The 16,636-nt window shown below is 32.7% G+C and overlaps 1 protein-coding gene across 1 annotated transcript in view; it reads right to left on the reverse strand.

Moving 5' to 3' along the window:
* Positions 1 to 16,405, reverse strand: part of LOC150075097 (uncharacterized) — a 118,209-nt gene extending 101,804 nt beyond the window's left edge. Inside the window, exon 1 of the mRNA XM_090388298.1 lies at positions 16,339 to 16,405. The gene's annotated coding sequence lies outside the window, so the exon portion shown is untranslated. The remainder of the gene's footprint in view (positions 1 to 16,338) is intronic.
* Positions 16,406 to 16,636: the final 231 nt, after the last annotated feature.

Genomic DNA, 16,636 nt, shown 5'->3' on the forward strand with positions numbered 1-16,636 from the left:
CATTTGCAGAAAATACTGTGAGGGGGGAAATCCTGTGAAAACCCTTGGACCCGCCATAAGCACACCAGACTGACAAATACGAAAAGACTCGATAATAGCAGGTTATTTTATGCTGTATTTCTGTTAAAGAAATTTAACATAAATTAACCTGCTGTAAACCTGTAAATTAACCTACTATGAATCTATAAATTAACCTGCTAGATCAAAAGAAAATTTGCATTTCTCCAGTCTGTATATAAACATTAATTTGAAGGCGAATTGCCGATTTAAAATCCTACGAGACAAGTTATATAAATAAAAATTAATAAATTTTCTGTTTATACTCAGAGACGAGCACAGGGTCAGAGGAGTTCACAATAGAGAGAGAGAGAGAGAGAGAGAATACAAGAAACAGCACCGTATTTAGCAGTCAATGGCTTGAATCCTGGTCAATCAAGATACTTATGCACCTTCGCGCTTGACCACTCGGCTACGGTTGTCTCTTAGGATTTATGCTTAATTGACAAGAGTTTCAAATAAATACATCCATCTATGGAATACATAGGTTTTCGTTTGGAAAAAATCACGTACTAAATGTCCTTACCCGGTACTAAAATACTTAATAATCAAAAATTCTAAGGATATCTTTAATTTTGAGCACTAAACCATGTCTTTTGCTGGAGAGCTAAAATCCCCAAGCCAAAGCTGTTTAAAACATTAAAAAACACAGTCGAGTTCCCTAAATTTAATGCGAATTCTATATTTATTTTATAGGATCTGATTTTTATTTAAAATAAAAAAGATTGCTTCTATTATAGCAACACCTAGTGTAGGTACAAACATCTAGATGTACCTGCAGCTAGATGTCGCTATAAGCGTTGCGAAATAATTGTCTAAGGATGCAATTTTCCTCAATGAATCAGCATCATATAAGCTCAGACACACCAAACATTATTGCTGTTCTTCTTCATCCCGGAAAGCCTTCAAACACCGAGAAGAAATGTAAATGGTGTAAAGTAAGTTTTAAGTTGCGCAAAAAATAAAATTCCATTCATTCCTTTCCCCCTTAGTTTAATAAGAAAAACTAGCAACTTTCACCTTTTACTGCTATAAAATTACTAACTCCCAGTTTAATAACAGCGAAAAAACGAGGTTTCTATTTGGAGCCATTATTAAAGTACAACATAGAGAATGAAGATCACGCTTTTATGGAACTCTAGAGTTATTTTTATTGTTTTTTTCCCTGGTAAAGTGGAATCTAATTCAACACTTTGTAGAATGAAAAGTTTATCTAATTTCGGTTGATATTTTAGAATGGTTGCGATCTGGAACCATTGCAAATTAGTAAAGCAATATTAACCAGTTTCAATATTGAATCTCTAATGAATACGATAAAGACTACTTGGTACCTTGGTGGCTGATCTTGCAGCGAATGTGAAATAAGACACTTTTATTAAGAATGTAAACGGGATAAAAATTTATTTAAATATATATAATAGTTCCAGAAATGTGCCTCACTACTATTTTATTTTAAGAAAGTACGCATGAATAAATCGGGCTATTTCTACATCATATACAGTAATTGATAAATTAATTTTAAGTATGTTATGGAAATAACTGAAAAGTGTATAATTTTATGTTCGTATCGTGGCAAAATGAATAAATACGAATATATACAGGATATTTCAAAGTCGAAAGAAAAAAAATACATAAATATTAATCGACTCACAAATTATTCGCCAAGAAATGTTGATGTACCATCTCTGAAAGCCTTGCTGTTAAAAAAAATAAAATAAAATAAAGATCAATAAGACTGTCCCCAAGGACAATTGTATACATTTTTTTTTTCAGCCCAGGTATGAACGTTGCAAGGGTTGGGAATTCCATTTCTTGTAAAACACGATTCACTGTAACAAGAACATTGAGGATCACGTATACATTGCGCAATGAGCTACTGAGAAGAGTCTCTGCATTTATTCATACCTTATGGTAATAATTTTTGTACAAATGTACAGTTTCTATTCATGTAACGTCCTACACACACTTGCAGATGAAACATTTGCTCCACCTGACAATCTACTGGTAGTTGTGTTGGAAGATACTTGTACAGCGCGTATTTGCAATTCGTCAAAATCTCCATCTACCAGCGTTTACACGTAATGGTCTCAGGGCACCTCTTTCTCTAAGTCGACTCTCCACAACAGCAAATATTTTACAATTTAAAGCAGTCATAGAATCTGAAACTCAAGTAACAGACATGTTGACACTGAAAAATGTATTCTACCCACTTAAAACTGAACAATTAGTGTAAATCATGTAGAACAACACTATTCATTTGCAATGTATGTTTTGTACTGTTTATAGCCCATTGTACACAGTTAAAAGTCATATTCGAATAAGAGTAATGTAAAAAATAAATTGACAAGTCATTTCTTGGCATAAATTTGAACCTAAAATGTTTTGCCATTTTAGAAATTTATAGTGTTCAATATCTCGGAAAATAAGACTTGTGAAACACGTTTGTTGGATACTTTTTATTTTTTGGCTGTAGAATATTGGCCTACATATGTTCTGTGTAATTTTGAAGCACTGTATAATATAAATTATGGTCTTAGGGATCAAAATATTCATTTAACTGTAAACAAGTTTCAGAAATTCGTCCCCAAACTTAAGGAAAATGTGTGTGGATAAATTGGACTGAATCGCACACCACATATATTAATTGATAAATTAGTAAGTAATAGGGTATGTTTGTGAAGCAGCATTAAGGATACTAGGGTATGATTGTGAAGCAGCATTAAGGATACTAGGGTATGATTGTGAAGCAGCATTAAGAAAATATTAAGGTATGATTGTGAAGCAGTATTAAGACATTAATTGAACAATTAGTATTAGGTATGTTTGGGAAGCAGCATTAAGAATACATTAGGGTATAATTGTGAAGCAGCATTAAGACATTAATTGATAAATTAGTATTAGGGTATGATTGTGAAGCAGCATTAAGAATAACACGGAGAAAAACAACACGTAGATCTCTTGTTTCCATGTTTCTCCCTTGTAAACATCAAACTGTTCACCATGAGCGCAAGTTTTTTGTTTACATGATTTTCGTTCAAGTCCAACAGAACAAGGTTTGCCTTAATTTAAATAACAAATAGACAAACTTAATCACGAGTTGAGTTAGTATTGCACTACTTTTAAACAAGTAGAACAAACTTTTCCTTAATCACCGGTTACATTGGTATCACTACTTTCAAACAAACAGCACCAAATAAAAAAGTTAATTCGCCATTAAAAGATCTTACTTCCATCAGTCGAAAAGGGCAAAAATAACTAACTATCATACACAATCTAAAAATCTGCGTTATGCTATCCTACATTATGTCTCTCCACACTAATTTTGTTAATATATAATATCGTAACATAAAAATAACAAACTTTGGTCACGTTAACCAATTAAAAATACAACAATCTCCAATAATTAAATGAAAATTTAAATCAGAACCAAATAAACAAATGGAGGAAGAAAATATATTCTTACCTGAACCATAACACCGTACGGCTCCCTGAAATACAGCTTAACAAATATCATAGGGTGACACTATGGAGAACGGAGACAAAAATGATACGATTGGGGACAATAAGTATGGCTGCAAAGCGTTTACTCGCTCTACTATAAGATGTAGACAGTTGTACATTATAGGCTATGCGATAGTCGGTCTCCCATGTCTCATTTTTACATCAATAGTGTCATGAACTGATCCCAATTACATTTTACGAGTCCGGTCTCCCAGGATCGAGTCCAATACTTTATGCCCGCCATTTTCCTTTGCTTTTGGCCTAACCCTCGCATGCTGTGCGCCGCTAGGACAGGGTGCTCCGTTGAATTTATCGTCAGCAAATAGCTGCACGGAGGGAGACGGCATTTGTGGCTCTTTTATAGGCAGTAAAACAAATTCTAAATCACTCTCACTGACTGACGATATTAGCGTGGACGTAAATAAGAGTCTGTGGTCTAAGTGGCGACCAGGTGGGAGCCCGATTTGCCTTTGCAACGCGTTAAACAATAAAAAGAAACAAAAAAGGAAAAACACCTAACATTTTTAGGCTGCCGTTTTACGGCCGATTTTATCCGTGCGAGCATAAGATGTAAAGAGACAGCGGCGGCAAATTTCAAGGGCCGGATATGGTTCGAGTAGAACGTTTGCGATCCTGCTGAGACCGGTAACCCAATAGCAAATATATGGTATCGCTTGAAAGTTAGTACCTCTCGTTGAAGCTATTAACTCTTGTGAGAATGTCAGGAAATTGTTTCTTATAGTAGTTTTGCCTTCAAAGTGCCACTACGCTCTTTAAAAGAACGTGAATGATGTCTTGATAGGCTGAACAGAATTAGTAAGTGGTAAACAACCGCTGTCAGTTGCTAATAAACTAATTAATTTGCTGTTCCTTACAATATTTTAATTTCATTGAAAAGATTTCATTATTATAACAGGTTTATTTTAACTAATAATATAGAACTAGACTAGTTTGTTTTATTTATAGAACTCTGATTTAATAAAATCGTTTTAAACGTTACCAGGAGTCGCCTAGGTGGTACGATACTTTCAAACAAATTTATTTCAAACTGCTATGAATATAAAATTCTTTGAAAATACAATACTCAAAAAAATATACATTGCTAAATAAGCTCAGTGTTTATTTGGGAATTTTATGCATATGAATTATTATATTTATGTATATATAGCGATTAAAACATTCTTATAAATATTAGGGGAGTTGTATAGAGGATATATAAAGTTATCTGAGAGGTAGTACAAAGCCAGGAATCCATTTACCATTCAGTGTAAAGGAACACTGATGTTCCAGTAGACGCCTCTAGGACTAGTGCACTTAGAGCCGAATTTCCATATAAACCTTCTTTATATTGAGGAATACACAATAAAAACTATTACTGTAATCTCCAAGTATGACCTATAAAGTAATAAGGCTAATTTTTTTTTTTAAACATACCGGAACTTATCCAAATGAGTGTTATCCCTTTAAAGTAGTCACACTGGGATTTATACACTTATTCCAATGATTCTGCCATTGCTGTAAACGTTTCTGGAATCGACTGAAAGCATTTTTTTGAATATTCTGAATGATGGTACGCCTTCCTCTGAGGGTGGATTTTTATTTTGAAAATACGCAAACGTTATTCAGATCTATGTTTGGAAAATAAGTGTTGATTATAATGGAAATTAAGAGAGCTAGGGCATTGTCTGGTGAAGAACCACTGAACCCAAATTCGTTCAAAAACGCTTCAATGTTTTTATATTTCTTTATTTGCGATTTTAACATGCGCAGTACCTTACTCTCGGAAATGGAATTTTCACTACAGATTTGACTTCTTTCCTGGTCATGCTGAAAATAATTTTCTTATAACTTACTGAAATCAGAAAAATACATAAAAAAAATCTCTAATCTAATTACTCTTTTTACCGAAAAATCATCAAAATGATTATTTTATAAAGACACCTTTTAAAATTTCACATATAAAAAAAATTGTTTTTACAAGGATGACGTAATTCCGGTTGTTGTTAAATTAATACAAAAGCAGTACAAAATGCGTGTACGCACGCCTAAATTCTAAAATTTGACTCGAAACGTAGCCTTCGTTAAACGAGACATTTGTGTGTGGGTACGAATAAACACATGCACGCAGAGAGATAGAAAATTCGTGTTTTAAATTAAAGTTCCACTGACTCCTTTTCAATAAATATCTCTAATAATTTTATAAATGATCTGCAGAAAATGCTGATAGGTGCGTGTAATTAGCTTCTACAGCTTCGTGCATCGAGCTTAGCTCCTTTAGATACGAATGATGATATACGGAGACAACTCTCGATGCGTACATGGGCAAATGATAAGGCTGACGGGGGTATTCATGGAATGATTAATGATCAGATGCATGAAGGTTTAGATGATTTGTTATCGAACGCAGCCACCTTTTGGAGCGATTTCGCCAGTAGTACTTATTTTTTGTTACGAATAAACATTTATCATTAGTGTTAGAAAGCTACTCGGAAAGACTATCAGAAGGAAAACCAATTAAAGCGGACTAGCTAAGGAGTGATGGGTGTTTTCCTGCTTTTCATCGACATAAAAAATAAAATAAACATCGAGAACAATCTTGATCGTTAGGAAAACACGAAAAGAGGCGAGCTTTCAAATATCGTATTTCAACTCGTCTATCAATCACTAGCTCAAAGTTGGTTACTCTCTCAGTCTGCTAGGTCTCATGCAATTCAAAGTACGTCGCAAACATCCACTCGCTGATTTTGTTTTCATGCTATGGAATACTCGAAGAAGGTTACTTTTTTTTTAGGCTACCTTTTAAATATACTCTGTTGCTCTGTGACCTTCGCTGTTGAATAACTAATAGAGTTTGCCACAGTTTTGTTTTTATATCTTCCAGCAGCATGACATCAGCATGGCACGTGATGAATGGCAAATTCATGCAAAGGTCAGAGAGAATGCTAACGGAAATTTATATTTGTTTTTTGCAAATTTTTCTCCACTCGAAATACAATTCTCTTCTAAAAGCCGTTAAGGAGTTTTGCTGTTCGAATCAAGATTGAAAAGTGCATCGACACATTTATGGAAGCAACCCAACTAGCTTTTGGTTTTCATACTGTCTTACAGATGGTGGTTCGAAGACTCAAAGACATTTTGGAATTTTCTTTATTATCTGTTTGTCGTTAAGGAGTTCAGACTGTCTTCCATTATAAAAGCAACTACATTTGTGGTGTCTGTTTGCAATGCACCATACTAACCGCTGAAAATTTCTAAATAGAGGCTTTTAATTGTATTTTTTCCAATACTTTTGAAACTGTTCTGCAGATGACCAAGCTCATTAAAAATTCACGCTTCATTATCATTCGAAGAATTCCATTATTGCTTTCTATTTGCATATTTACAACAAACGCTCTAATTCTTGTGTTAATATGTTAAACCCTAAGTGGGAATACCTTTTTGGAATTCACCTGACTTATAAACAAATATTCACAATTCTCAAGAATGCAAACTTGTACTTAAGTTAAAGTTGGTTACGAGTTAATACGTATACATTTAAGAATACTTTCACTAAGAATTTTTTTGTTAATTTATTGTTCTACTATAAAGTATATGCAAATAATTAATACTAATTCGTATTCTGAAGTATAATTCCTGAAAAAATTAATTTTTATCTCTCTGGTAGGCTTAAAAACATTTAATCGCTCATATACAGAGTCTTGAACTCTAAAGCCCTAAGCTGCCTCTTGCCCCTCTTATGTCTATAGTTTTATCTGATATTTGCATAAATTTCTTTTGTTCTAACTGTCGTTTTATATAAAATAGTTTGTTTTCTTTAAGAAATCCTATTGTTCTTTATATCTTCTATAAGTTCTGTACTCCTATATCTATTGTTTTCTATAAAGAAACCTTCCACTGTTCTGTCAATCTCTTTAAAATTAATTGTTTTCTCTAAGAAACTCTACTATTCTACCTAATTCGTATTTTCTCTAAATATTCTATGTTTCTTTCTACTGCATTAATGGAATAACTGAACTCTTGTGTCTAATATTGGTAGTAAAATTTAGAAGTGCTCGTGGGCCAAGCCACAGGGTCAGGTTTCTGGTGCTCTCATCCCGCACTAATACACACACGTCACACCATCAACAAAAGAAATACATAAATATTTTCAAGAAATTTTTCCTTGAATAACAATAGGCAATCCCATAACCAGTAACATTTCCGAAGGTTTATGCAATTTTAGAATTTTATTTAAATTTTTATTGGCGTATTTTATTCAGGATGTTGTCCTATCAATATAAAAAAAATACTGTATTTAAAAAAAAAATTCATTTAGTCTTGTTTCTGTAAGATTCTATCGTAGTTCTGAGAAGAACTGGATTGTTCTATTGTTTTCTATAAAATACTCTATTGGTTTCTGTATCTTTATGAGAAATCCAGTTTTTCTCTCTCTTGTGTTCTGTATGAATACAACCCTTATTCTGTCTAACGTTCTCCTGTTGTTCAATAGAAATTCTACTTTTCTATACACTAGTCAATATAAAGTCTGTTGTTCTGCTTATGATATATTACAAAAATTCTAGCGTCCATTTTTCGCATTCGGTTATTTAATTTCACAGAGTTCATGCAAAATCGGAGAGGCTACGAATAAATGTATTTTAATCAACTTTCTCTTAAAGAATCAACTATTGCGTTATTCTAAACAGTACGCATTTAAATCTTCTCCCCCACCACCACAGTTTAAAGGAATTTCAGTAGTTTATGAATGGAGAGTATATTTTAATATTTACGTCTAAGTGCGTTGAGTCCTCAAACATACCTTAAATGTTTGCAGAAAGGTAACACAACGCATCTGAAGTCGTTTGCAACTTTACCCTGTTACACCCATCGCTACACGAAAATTATGGTGCAGCGGTGTTTTATCTGCCCAACTATTTCCTCGCATCTCATCAATTAAGGTTGGACAACGAATTGTTTCGCCACATAACTGCAGCACGATGCAGCTTCGGCTGTGTCACATAGCTGAGATATTTATATTGCAACGAAAATCCGTATAGTAAGTTTAATAATGAACAGGAGAGGAATTATTCGTGGACTGTATGGTCATACAAGGATAGTTTGGATTGTTGGAGTGCCTCGCTTTGGAATATCTTCAACGTGGTATTCCTGCCAATGTAATAACTAAGACCCAATTGAATGTAAACATTACTACTTCATGCACGCTCTCTAACTATGTCCGGTACTGTGGTTGGAATTTGGGCTGCTACAAACATATGGAAAAGGACACGCAAAAAAAAAAAAAAAGAAAAGAAACTGCTGAAAAAAAGAACGAGAAATAATAATAACTCTACTTGCTACTCATTCTATTCATTTTCACTCAGAATTGATGAAACATGCCGAACTCCAAGTGGCAGAAATGTTAACTAATTATGACGTCACTGTATACGCAATAAATATAAAACGTCACTGTATACACAGTAAATATAGTAATTGGGTTGGATTAATATTTGTCATACTTATAGCGCTATTCAGCTGTTATCTATGTTTTGATAAGAATAATTTCGAAGAATTCAGTGAGATAATTGAAATTATTTAATTTTTTATTCGTAAGATAATACTGAATAACCGAATGTATGTTATTTTTATTATTTTTTTCTATTTAGGGAAAATAGATAAAATTAAATTTCGGTTTATACTTGAACGACATTAGTCAGAGGAGTTCGCGAGATAAACTGATAATCTACGTTTTAAACACTGAAAGTAATTTTTTGATAACACCACATTTATTTTACGTTTTTATTGAACCCGCTTTATTTTTAACAGCCAATGTTCTTGTCTAGTTTTAATATTTTGTAGAAAGTAAAATAAATAACCGAGTATTTTTCATTACTATGTGTTCATAGTAGGACACATACATAATGGAAAATGAATCATATACTGGGCAATTGGTGTAGAGGATCAAAACCAATTTAATTAAATATATAGATTTAATAATAATAAATAAATAAATTACACCATACAGTCTTTCTTGTTTTCTTCTTTCTTTTAATTTTTATTATACTAGGAATATAAGCTGAGAATGCAAATTAAAATAAACATACATCTATTAGATAAGAAACTACGAAATATAACAAATGAATGTTTTAGATTGTAGGCATTTTAAGAAACTGTTTAGAGATGATTCTGTTTATGTTTTATCAAAAGAATTTAAAAAATAAAACCACTTTCCAGTCGTCCTTCACCTACTGCATCTCGAATGCAAATATTTTGTGATTTTCTATTTGCTGTTTTGCATACTAAAAAATAAATAAATCCCACACTATATACATGAATGAGCTGCGTGCTATTCTCCTTAACTAAAACTTTCGATTTTTACCCCCCAGACCAACGAGATTACTATACAAGGTATGAAAATTTGTGGAGGAACCACAAATAAATATAAGCTGTGTTGTTATTCGTATTACTCGACTTTACGATTAGGGTTAACTACGAGCAGAAATGACAACTGTACAGTTTGTATCTATATGTATTTGGAACAGTTCCAAATAGATTTTTTGAGCTGTGACCTTCATGTGCTTATCTTATTTTCTCTGTTTCCTTCTTAAGAATTTAAAAACAAAAATGTATATAAAATCCTCAAATACAAATATGCTCTCTTCAGAGGAATTATGCTTAAAACTAACTATTCTTCAATGCTAGTAATTGACGTGTTGATAAATTACATCTACTTATAAACATTATTTTGATCTCCTAGGTTCTTCAAACGTGTAGAATTAGATACTATCATTTGTATGCGAAACATTTTCCGAAATCTGAGTTGTCATGTCACATAACAGATGTGGTTTTTTTTTCCTTATCAGTACCAGTTGTGCGATTCTCTGACATGGTTGCATGGATACTGAAAAGGCTAAGACTATCGCGCACTGCTTAAAAAGCCAAGGATAAAAAAATTAATTTAAATATATCTACAGATGTGTCCAATAACTTCAGAAATCTGATCCAGCGCAAGGGACTTGGATTAATCAATTCTCCAACTGCATGTATAGTCCCATAACTTTGTGTACACTACATTTCGAGTTTAACTTGCAATATCAGATATTTTTATAACTGTACAAAGCCCTGCAAGTCTTTTAATCGTTTTGGTATACCATTAGGTAGCTGCATCACTCCTATTATCCATGCCCACGCTGAACCCACTGTAATACAAGCCTAACAAAATTGAGATGGCCACTTACGTGTAAATTCCGACATAATGTCAACATTTAAGAAGGATAATCTAATAATTTTCGGTTGTTTGTGAAGAACAATGTTTCAATAGAAAGAAATGTGATATTTTTAGTATTACATAGAAGCAAAACCGAATAACACCTGTACTATCAAGAGATCATTGATATCAAAATTTATTCGACTATTGGGTAAAAGAAAAATAATCTAACAGTTGGAATTTTGTAATGTCATCCTTTATTAAACCATTTCTCCTTCAAACCCGGTATGATGCAGCTGTATTTAGTGTTGTTCAATGTTGCATTTCGCATCAGCGTGTGAAGTATTTATAGAATACGAATAACGCTCAGTCATAATTCTAATGATTTATTTTCACTAAACTTTAGTACAGTTAAAACAAAATGGTTGTCACATAATAATTATCGCAGTGAACGTTATTCATCTCTTTAAAAATAATTAGATATAAGACATAAAACGGCATATTTTAAGTGTAATCATTTATTAGGTTAAAGTTTAGAATTCTCTAAATTATGAAGTTTATTTTATTTAGGATTATTGATTCTAATAAAGTGTTTAAAAGATATAAGTCGTATAAGTATAAGTCATATGACACCTCTTGGAAGTATGGGTTTTGGTATCATACTGGTATTATATTATTATGATATAATACCAGTTTGATACCAAACTGGTATTTCGCATAATACTATCCCAGTGAATAGTATAAAATGGAGTTTGGGATAATACGATACCAATAAAGAGTATAAAAGTTTAATTCTGTTTATACGAATTATAAACAGATAGATATTTAGAGATTGTACGTTTTTATGTATCCAATTATGTAGTAATTCTTGCTGTGAAGTAATTTTATCCGCAGTTATTTTCTCTCATTAAAATGGAAGGAAAAAACTATTTCCAAGGCTAAAACCAAAATGGCTAACTGGCTTAATTTAAATGTGTATTTTTTAGACCAAATAAATCACTGCTTAGATATCACTTTTTTTATTTGATTTGCGAAAAAAAAAATGGCCATTGAGAGCAGTAATTCCAGACAACACGCGAGTCCTCTCGCTAGATGAAGCCATCAAAGGACCCCCTATAATTTAGATCATCATGTATAGTGAAGGGACCACTAGTACAAGTGGGGTGATCATTTTTAATGATTGGTGTTGTTCTATTAGCTGCCCATGCTTATGTTAATAGGAGTGGAGTGGGATGAGCTGGGAAACTGATGTGTTACATCATCTTGACGGACTTCAGAAACACGTGTCGTCCATGTTGTAGAGTCTTGTCGAGAGAGAGACCAACCCCCCACATACTTTTTTTATGGTTCGTAGGATTATAACTTGATTATAGCGGCAAGGCCATCAACTGTAAATAATTTAGTTTTAATGACTTTTGATGATAGACGAAGGAAGCCTGTAATTTTATTATATAAACTAAGAATAGATGAAAATGGTTGACTTAGTTTCCTATATCCATACTACTCGCATATCCATATAATAAGGCATCAAAATCCAATATTACATACGAAAATACAACACAGAGCTATCAAGGGATAATACATTCAAATATTAATTCAGATTACTCTCACGGTATTATCGCTGATCCCTGATCCATTATATTTGCCGTTCCATCTATTCCGGTTTTGCAATTTACTGTTTTTCAAACATTACGTTATATGTACAAATATGGCAAATGGAATATTAACTATAAAAGCCAATGCATCTCATTCTAAGCAAAATAAATATTTTACATGTTTAACACACCCAGACAGAAAGCGTTTCATCATGAAATGACCGATATTTAAAGCGTTTCAATTGGTAGAATCGGTCTAACAGTTTTCTTATCAATTTGATCTCAAAAACAAAACTTGGAACTCGGAGATGACGACTCGTGGTCTGTATGAATGTCCTTGTCAAAACAAGTTTTGGAAACTTAAACATGCACACTTATTTAAAGATTTAAAAATTATTCGAAACGGAAATGCTCTAAATATGTACGTACACACGCGTTAATTTGATTTATTAGGTATTCGAACCGGAACCCTACTTATATATCGTCTTCCATAAAGCAGGATATGATGAAAAAACCCTTTCGGTTCAAACATTTATTAAGAGTCAAATAAAATCATTATTATAGATATAAAAGGTTAGATTAGCGCAAATTCAGCATGCCGTGATGTACGTTTGAATGCTCGCGTGCTTTTTTTCTGATTCATTTGTCTGTATTTTGAAACGGCAAACCGCACTTTCCCTTATGGAAGACTGTACAACTTCACTCCGGACAAATTAATTTAGAACTGAGTTTAAAAACCCTGGTTTCTTGTCCTGATAAACTACAAATATGAATGTATCTAAATACTTCAGAGACAATATTTTTCCTGATTCTGGAAGATTCAAAAGTTAGCCATTTTATTTTAATTAATAAAAATGTAAGGACAAACTATGAAAATTATTTTATATTCCAGCTTATCTATTATTAGAATTATTCACTGAATTATTAAAACTATCACCTAACTACTAGCAAGATAGAAACATCGGTTAGCCTTATCAAGTTAACTGCAACAATTCACTTTATATTAAACTTATCTAATTATTTATTACCATCACACATACGTATATCCCATTAAAGCTTAATAATGTAGCAAAATGTGTTTAACAATCAAAATGAACAAGCAGACGACTCCAACCAAACAAGCAGACGATTCTAGACTCCAACAAACAACAGATAATTGTTTAGTCAACAATGAAAAATAAAAGCATTACATTTTCACGCGGTGATTACATTGTTTAAAAAATGTAAAAAATTTTGTATGTTTCTAACAAATAATTTTTCCAGCTAAAAACAATAAAGAACGATTGAAATGTCTCGTGCCAAAGCAGGCTTCGCGTTCCCACGGGATACAGGCGCTTAAAGCTCCATGAAGTGAATGTGGACAGCTTGGCCATTCATTGCTATTTTATGATGTGTCTGAAAGTGTTTATGGTAGTATTATGACATTTTGGTCGTCTAGATTGTTCTTTCACGTGGCCTGGGATCATATTAGACAGGGGTTATACGGAGCGGACGGATACAGTCATTGCAGTGTCGGAAAATGGACGTATCAAAGCGTTTGGAGCTGGAAGTGTAATTTTATATATTTCTTTGCCCTGTTAAATGGGATTTTTTTTTTATTTGACGTTACGACCTTAATGGCAAAAAAGGTCGTATCTCAAATATATAATAATTTTAATTCTGCCATGTCCTTTAAAACTATATTTCAAACAAGCGCATATGTGACCAAATTAACTGTCATAACTACTGCAAAGATAATTACTTAGTAGTTCGGAATATTAATAACGATAAGGTTTTTAACTGTACGCTGTAGATATTAAAAACATCCTATTTTTTACTCTAATAATTTGATAAGTACATTTTCGTCATTGATTCTTATGTTAAAAATCATAATAATTATGATACTTTACTGTTTAAGGAATAGTAAGTCACTAAATCACGTGATAGCAATTTAAAATTACCAACATGCACTATATAACTGGAAAATTCGACTTATATTCTCGATATTATAATATCTCAGCGTATATATAATAACATTATTATTTTAATGAACTGATTAATGATAAGTTCATTATGAAAATATCTAAATAATACTTTAAAATATAAAAGTACAGCTAAACCACCTTTTTCGTTATATATAATGACAAATTAAATTAAAATAATTGGATAACATCGAAACTTTTGAATTTATTAATCTCAGCAATGGCATTACATAGGTGTTGCACAGTTTTAGACGCACTAACCTAGGCTATATTGCGCTGTGGATTTTTGTGGTTCTATCGTCGGTTTGTTCTATGAAAAACTCGTGTTTCCGAGAGAAAAAAACCATGCTACTCTCGTTTGAGACACTCAATGAATGATTTCTAAAACAAAGACTGAGAATAATTCATTAACTGGCTTAATTTCTATTTTGGGTCGTCCCAGAAAATACTGTGGGTTTATTCTTTACAGGCCTCTCCTTTAATGTTTCAGATCTATTTCCAATTTTGTTTATTGGTACGTGGAACTGTCTAGAACACCAGAACTGTCCTTCAACTCAATGCTAGGCATCTGTGAAGTTCTTAAGTATCATAGCAATCATAGTTTTCTCTGGACACTGTTTATGTTAGATTCTGTCTTCACAGCTGCTATATTTAAATTGATAACTACTGAACTTCCGGGATATGAAGTCAGTCACAAGCGTAGGTTTTAGAATAATAACTCTTTTACACAGTGTCACTCGGATTGGTCATCTCTCTCTCTCTCTCTCTCTCTCTGCGAAATATTAAGTTGTTTGTCATGAACAAATTTACATGCGTATCGACTGAAGTTGTTAGATATTTGCAAAAGAAAACTTTCTATAAAAAAGCCAAATAAAATACGCCTTTAATTTCTTTAATTAAATTGCAATTATCTGTTTGTTCTTTTAAGCAGGGTCTATATCATAATTAATTAAAAAAATACATTTTCTGTTTATACTACGGTACGATCACAGGTCAGAGGAATTCACAAGATAGAATACAAGAAACAGCACCGTATTTAGCAGTCAAGGCCCGTATGTTTATGCACCCTATATCGCAATTAAATTACTTATCTAATGTTTTCCTGCAGTTTTCAACTGGTAATAAAATATGGGGATACACATAAATGAAAAGGTAAACAAATCTTAATGTAACTGGTTTTTTTGGTTCTATTGATGTTAAATGTATTCCTTAATATTTTCTCTCTTACAGAAACCTAAATAAAATAGCAATGAAAATCGGTTAATATTTGAAGAATCCCATGAAAATTATCTAAGTTAACCCCTGGAAGCAAATTTAAAGTCTAAATCTATATTATCTTTCATAGATCTCAAAAAAATAAAAACCAAAAGATTTGAAAAAAAAAGCTTATCTCAAAATTCTATTTTAATTGTTGCTTCCGCAACAATGACACAATAAACAATTGTTAACAGATGAAATTAACAGAAATGTTTTCCATATCATTAACTGAATAGCGAGAGATCAAAAAAAATATGTATAATTTTGTATTTGGATAAAATTATCACTCTTTTAACATCAATAAAAACAGTAAATAAACAACAATGGCTATAACAGAGAATAAACAGATGGATAACCAATTTTTATTAATAAAACAACAACACCACTTGAGAGACAGTAAACATTTTCGTATTAAATAGGGATAATCGTTGAAACATTATTTTCTAAATGTCCGGAAATTAGAGAAATGCAGAAAGTGGTGTATTTACAAAGTTCAGCTGGATTACTTCCAATGGAAAATCGCATAATTCTCAGTGATATTTAGGTAATAGTTTCTTCCGTCATATAAAAGCATACTAGCTGTCTTCTTGACATAAAAGAGTCACATAAGTCAGCTATCGACATGATTTATGTGAAAAAGAAAGTCGTTTTATCAGAAAATCAAAGCAACGGTTAGCCAGCGCCAATACGCAACCGACAGTAAATTTTCAGAACCATACAAATCGCAGCGTACATTCACAAGAGCAATTTAATCGCTACAATAAATATAAACAAGCACACTCACCTGTTATGGTGGAGGAAACGGTGCAAATGTCTCGTTCTCCGAGCAATTCTCCTACCCTAAGGATTGGTCAAATGGTCCTCGAATGACCTAAAGCCTTTGGAGTCACTTTTAGAGTCGCTAAATCAGCGCCAAAGCTGCGCAGTCAACCTCAAGTTCTACTGCCCATGAAACGTCACTCAATGTGCACCCCCACTCCCTCCAAGTTATGCAATGAGTAAAAGTGAGGGGGGGAAGGGGAGAAGTTCCGAAACCCAGAGGGATTTTTTTTTCCAGAGTTATTGTCAATGATTTGTTTTTG

The sequence above is a fragment of the Mastigoproctus giganteus genome, chromosome 14 (assembly GCF_048544385.1).
Source record: "Mastigoproctus giganteus isolate SK-2022 chromosome 14, ASM4854438v1, whole genome shotgun sequence".
Lineage (NCBI taxonomy): Eukaryota > Metazoa > Arthropoda > Arachnida > Uropygi > Thelyphonidae > Mastigoproctus > Mastigoproctus giganteus.